The 7,138-nt window shown below is 34.3% G+C and overlaps 1 pseudogene; it reads left to right on the top strand.

The window, feature by feature from the left end:
• The first annotated feature begins 5,479 nt into the window (after window positions 1-5,479).
• On the top strand, window positions 5,480-6,470 carry LOC103968959 (chalcone isomerase-like protein 1; annotated as a pseudogene).
• The last annotated feature ends 668 nt before the right edge of the window (window positions 6,471-7,138 follow it).

The raw sequence follows: 7,138 nt of genomic DNA, 5'->3' as shown, positions 1-7,138 counted from the left end.
CCACACTAAGATCTTTTTACTTAAAATCATAGATTTTAAGAAATATCTCTTGCCTATAATTGTAAGGTAAATATTTTCTCTTCAGCTCTCTTTTTATTTTTTCCATAATTTTACTCTTCCCCTCACGTTCTCTTTGTTTTTTTAGATTTTCTCACCAAAAAGATACATTCCGTCTTAGTTTGAGTGCCACAAGTTTGACCTTCTTTTGTTCTTAAATTAAAAATTCTTAAATTCTTTCTACTGTATTAAGTCAATTGATAAAGTCATCAATATTTATTTTACCTTCAAACTCTGAAATCTCAAATCTTGGGTTATATTTATTCTACCACTTGTTTTGGATTCCATTTCTTATCCGACATCTTTTCGACTCCCTTGGGAGAGGAGGTGTATCTTCATCAGAAGTATATTCATGGACATTATTTTCATGTTGGTTTTGTCTACTTTGAAGTTCTTCGATTATTTCATTCTTTTCTTGTAGACTATGCAGTAATCTTCGTAGCTGTAGTCTCAACGACTCAGCATCATCTTCATGGTCGCTACCTTTACTAGCTATATCTTTTCCATTCCACTTTGCTATGATCTCTAGCCTTTAGCTTTGATACAAAACTGATACCGAGAGTGATGTAGAATGGGAGGGTATAGAATAGATTTCGAAAGAAAACTGATGGCACGGTTTTTTCGGATAGAAAATGAACGAACTCACACGAAAAGTCAATAGTACAATCGTATTTATTGGAATGAGTTTTCCAAATAAAAAAAGGAGCGAACTCACGAAGTAACTTTAGTAAAAATAAAAATAGCTCGTCACCAAGTTTAAAATCAAAAGGGATATAAAAAGATCACCACCCTAAGGATAATAAACACGGATACAAAACTAAAAACAAAAGACTCACCACTCTAGGACGCATCCAAGATATACAGAGTTCAAGAGAGCACTCCAAGAGATCTTCTGCCAATTTCCTCAGTTTCTAAAGTTCTTTCTAAGTCCTAAACACCAAAATAAATACTAGTGCATGAAACAACCCTTCATGCATAGGGAATTTCGAAATTAAGTATTTACAACTGCTAACCAACTCCTTTAATGTGTTCCTTTGTCATGAAGAAATGTTCACAGCTGCTAACCAACTGCATTCCTTTGTCATACCTTGAAACATCTTTAACTTTGTGCAAGGAATATGCTGATAAGCTATCATAGTGGACTGAGTTAAAGATTATGAAATATTATTGTTGACTAAAAAAAATATTATATTATAGATACTTATTAATTATTATTAACTATTCCTTCTGGTTTTGCCATTATCCAGGAGCATCTGACAGCAGTTTCTCGGACTATTTACATATGTAATACTTTATTCACATCTAGTGCCAAAAATCAAGATTTTTCTTGGTAAATTTGATTCTTTTTCATCTCATTTTCAGGTTTGGAAACTGCATTACACGTATCTAATTCTGGATTTGACAGCATCACAGGTCGGGTCTCTTTTGTTTTTCTCAACATTCTTTTCATGCTATGTTATTTGATATTCATGCTATGTTTCCTTCTAGAAATCTGCAAGTTGTATTGACCTCATTTAAAACAAGTGCAAATTGTATCTTGATGATCTCATGGAAAATCCTAATCTGCCTTGGACAAAGCTTTAATGAAGGCCATCATCAGTCTCAAATTTCATGGAGGTAAATTGCCTGCTTTGTGTGAAGTGAAAGGTAAACATCTTTTTATTAGAAATACATTGTAGTGAAGCACCAGCATCAATATTGTTTTTTCCCTTTTTTCTTTTTTTTTGTAGTCATTCCTTCCCTCCCCCCTAAAATCAAGCAGCCACCAAACGTCCTATTCTCTTGTTTTGAATCAGATGTTTTATACTTATTTAGAGGGAAGGACTTCAGACCCCAAGATCTATTCCTTGAAGTTGCTCAGAAGAATATAGTGAAAGTATTTCTTTGATAAATTTTTATCTTTTTTAATTTAATGAGTTCAATTAGCTGGAAGAGTAACAAATTGTTGACTATGTATGATTTGTTAAAGCATAGAAAGTCTACTTTGCTTCAAATTAATAACACATAACTGTTCACTGCATAATTTAGTTGATATCCGAGACATATTGAAGGCCTTATCAGGACAGTAAACCCTACCGACAAGTATTTCATCATGATATTTATTATTGAATATTCCATATCGATCCGAACCTAGTAGTTCTCCAAAAAGCTCTCACTATTTTGCAATTGGGGTTGTTATAGAGTCAATAAAATTATATTTTATGCATTAAATATTTAGTATCCATCACGGAGTCCAAGTTTCCTTACTATTTTGAATAACATGAGACTTGCAAGCTTATAGGAGAAATTAGTCCTCTAATTATTAGTCTACAGTTGAGTTTGTCTTACATATTAAATTTGTTATCTTATCCATTATTTTGCAATTGTTGTGGTCATGTGGTAGACAAATTATATTTTATGCATTAAGAATATGATGGTCAAAATATTAGCAAACATATAAGTTGAAGAGAAAATAGAAAAAAAATTGAAGGCGCTAATATTCTTACTGTTACAAAATAATTTAAAAACTTTTTGGTCTAGTAATTATTAACCTCTATAATGTAGAAAACCATGTTTTGGCATCACAAATGGTTATTATAGCGATCTGTATGGACTTAGGTGGTTTTGCCTAAAGGTCAGTCTCCCCGAAACTTTCCATGATCCCTTAGAGCCTACAGAAAGAGAAAATGGGTTAGAGAAAGCACCTCACTCGAGTTCCGCAAGCAAATATTTCAGAAAACACTTCATAATCAATGCAAATTACAAACAAACTTCACAAGCTCTAAACGGTCGCACAACAAAGGATCCAAAATGGTCCACTACAGATCGAAATCACTCACAAGTGTTCACATGATACAACATTTATTTACAAGCCTAAAATGATCGTCAAACCCAAGTAAAATGAGGTTATAAGCCTTCCACCATCCCTCTGCATGCTGTGCAAAGCATGAACAAACCAAAAGACACGGACATACATAAGCATTACATCGAACACTCTGTTTACAATTTTGTCCATGACATTCTCTCCCACTTAATCCTTCGATGTCCTCGTCAAAGCCTTTGCCGACACTACATGTCTTCAATCTTCTGCTCCAGCTACAATGCGTCTGTTGGCTCCCAATTGCTCTCCGCTGTTGTTGTTGAGTATTTGAACTTTTGATCCACCATGCTGTTTTAACTCGCCAATGACTCTAACTCTAGTGTGAGGTTAGCTGAGTTGTGTTGATCCCTATTGGTTCCTACGGATCTTTTAATTGAAAGAAAAGATCATCCTTAATATACGATAGTCTCTCAAATGTCTTATGCTACTTGAATTAGGTAAATGCATGTTGAAGCTTTAACGAGCATCGCCTTGTAAACTTTTAAAGTTTTTGGGTCCTTCCTCTACAAAATTTATCCATCGACTCTTCTTTTACTTAATTGTTATTTCCAACTAGTTTCGCATCACTTTCGCTTTTGATTTACATTCTGTTGGGAAATAAAGAGGATAATCTACTCTCAATAGCACTGATCACTATTGGTGAGGATTTAACAACTATTGTTTTCCATTTGATTTTTTCAAAGGGTCTTTGAACATATGCAGAGCTCCTCTACTAGATAGATAGGAGAATTGGGGTACTCGATTTTGCCCATTCTCTTAAGAGTTGAGAAGACAAAGGTTACTTAACTTCGCCTGCCACCTCGAGAGTTGTACTTCATGTATCGAGCTGGTTACTGGTCTTCGCCTACTATTTGCTTACACTTTTGAAGCACTTAAAGTATTTGTACTCCTTGCGTTGAGTTAGTTATTGTGATTCACCTTCTCAATGCCATCGAACTTTTAGAATACAATCAACAAAGGCCATATTGGTGATGGCAACAATAATGAGTAAATCCTCTAAAACGGGCTACTTTAATGGAGGGCCAACATCCACTTCTCCTCATTCGTTACTATCATTGTCAATTTTTGACTCTAAAACCTCTTGATGTCTTGAATGTATCATAATTGTTAGGTAATTATGCGGGAGAGCCAAACGATGGAGGCATGACAGATGTGGTAGTCAACAATACCCACCGGAAGGAGCATGTGACGACAACAAAGGGTATTTAACATATTAGAGGGAAAAAAAAGTAAAAATAATTTAAAATTGGAGGCATTTTTGAGGGAAAAAAAAGATAACTTTTTTTTTTTTTTTTGGCAAATCATCCTTTGTTATATATAATAATTTTATGTGTTTATCCTCTAAATTTAAGTTTGACATAATATCCTTATAAAACTCAAAAAAATACAAATATGTTAGTCTGATTAATCTTTCTCAAATGATCATTAGAATAATGATATTAAATTTTAAATCAGAATTAAAAGTCCTTCGAAATTATTAATAAATGCAAAGGATTAGATAATTGGTGAAAGTAACTTTAGAGTATTTCAAGCATTTAAATACTTACTATTTTTAAAAAAAAATCAAGGATAGCAATAACTAGTAATAGTTAATTTTGAACATGTGATAATGGAATTCATATGTATGAAAGAATTAAATATTTAGAAAGAGTATATATTTTAAAGAGAGAGAGATATATGCAATATTAAAATTAGATAGGTAAATATATCATTTCAAAACTTGAAAAAGATATCCCTCTAAAGTTGGTGATTTGCATACATGCATCTGAATTTGATTCTACAATACTTATAATCTTACAAAACATATCATTGTAGTTAATATATTATTATTTTTAGGTACTTAAAATTTTATTAGAAATATTTAAAAGTTCATGCTTGGCCAAATATTCCCCAAAACGAATTAGTAATCTGACCAACACATATTCCAAAGAAATGTTGCCACTGCTGTAATATTATTTTGTTATCGTGTTCTGCTCACCGGCGACAGGACCAGACACCGACTAACACCACCGGGGCTACTTTAATCGCTTTGCGTGCGGTAAGCACACCGAATTTGCACACCGCCGTCCACGTAATGCTTTTGTCATGTATTTAGATATTTGGAATGGATGCCAACGAAACCATTGTCCGAAATATTAAAGATAGCAATATCCATATACGAATATGAATTAAGTATATGTGATTGATATCTTTTGATCATCAACTCAACCTGATGAGATCGAGTTGATCTTCTGAAAGTTCACACAGAGTGAATGAGATTACGATCCGACGGTAGAATTTGTCTGAAGTCTGTATCTCATATAAAAGACCACCAAATGATGAAAGATCATCGGAGGTCGATAAGGGATGGGGAAGAAAGAGCATTAAATCTAGTCAACGGTGCTGTTTACTGTCCAATTCAAGGCAGTTTAAGAGGCATTAAAATCTGAATGAATGAGTCAACGCCCCCGATGGCTACATATAAACCCTTCCCTTGTCGTTTCGATCCGTAGGTTGATGAATGCCCTCAACCGCCACCCACCTCTCTTTAAGCTCCGATGCCCTCGTTGCCTTCTTATACATGCGCTCGAGTTCTCGCTCGGCACCCCACCTGATCTCACACGATGGAAGCGGAAGTAGGCAGGAAGGAGGAGGAGGAGAAGATGGAAGTGGAGCCCAAGACTGGAGTCTCGTTTCCTGCGAAGCTATCTGATGGGAAGCAGCTGTGTGCCACCGGGTTAAGAAGAAGGAAACTTCTGGCGCTCGGCATCAACATCTACGCCTTCGGTCGGTGGAGCTGTGGTGGAGATGCTGCAAGCGCATGCTGACATGAACCCTGTTTCTGTGTGCAGGAATGTATGTCGACATTGATGCTCGGTTGAAGGAGCTTCTCAAGGCGAAGTTTGGCGAGGCTGCAGAGAGACCCTGTAAGGAACTGTACGAGGCAGTGATCGACGGCGACGTGGGCATCGTTGTCAGGCTGGTGATAGTGTTCAAAGGCCTCACCATGAGCATGGTGAGGAAGAACTTTGATGAAGGCCTCGGTGGATCACTGAAGAAGCTCACCGGTGGTCAGAAGAACGAGGAACTCATCAAGAAGTAGAATACATACCCTCTCTTTCCTCCTCGCGTATATAACCTAACCCTAAGCACGTCCTTTCTTGTGATCCATTGCAGGGTCATGGCAGCAGCGAAAGATGGCACTAAACTGCCTCCTGGATCGGTCATCTAGATAACTAGGCTTCCTGGACATGTGCTGCAGGCCAAGGGTGAGAACCTTGGAGAATTGCAACATCTTATATGGATTAACAGCTGTGATTAGAATGTGAGATTGTTTGGTGCAGTGAAAGATGAGCTGATGAGCAAGGTCGAGAGTGAGTTGCTGTGCAGAGCTTACTTCCACATGTATCTGGGTGATGATCCATTTGACAAGGAGGCTAAAGAGAGATTTGGAAGAACACTGGTCTCTTCTCTTTCGGCTCCATAGGATAAAAGGAGTACAACTGGGAATAATAAAGGCTGATTTCGTTTTGCTGCAACAATGAAGGTTTTCTATATACACATTTCAGCTCCATCACGGCAGCACAAAGCACACCTCCTTTCAGTGTTCATCATGTCAGCTACATGACTTAATAATTACCTTGTAATTACAGGCACAATTCATCAATTACCTTATATATATATATTTAATATTTATAATAAATATTTATAGTATTTTATTGAAAATACTATAAATATTATTATTAAAAATACTATAAATACTATAAATATTATTAAAAAATATTATAAACGATATTATGTCATGTCTTTTTGGTCATTATATTTAGACTTATAATTAGTTTGATTGAGATTATGAATCAAATTAAATTATTTATAGTATCTTCAAATCAACTTTATAGTATTTTTATTGTGATAGTAAAAAATAATATAACATGTGAAAAACATTATAACAGATCAAAATATTATAATAAATAAATAAAATTTTCAAGTATAGTGTTTTTAAAATTAGAGATATTATTTGAAACAAATAAAATGAAACTATTGATTATGAAATATAAAAAAGGTAAGTATTTTTAAAAAAAAAATCATATTATAATATTATTAGAATATATATTATAACGAATAATATATATGTTAGAATACCATATATATATATATATATATATATATATATATATATATATATATATATATATATATATATATATATATATATATATATATATATATATATATATATAT

Source organism: Musa acuminata, chromosome BXJ1-2, assembly GCF_036884655.1.
Source record: "Musa acuminata AAA Group cultivar baxijiao chromosome BXJ1-2, Cavendish_Baxijiao_AAA, whole genome shotgun sequence".
NCBI classification, from domain to species: domain Eukaryota; kingdom Viridiplantae; phylum Streptophyta; class Magnoliopsida; order Zingiberales; family Musaceae; genus Musa; species Musa acuminata.
The sequence above is the reverse complement of the archived record's forward strand: the minus strand, read 5'-3'. Positions and strand labels throughout refer to the sequence as shown.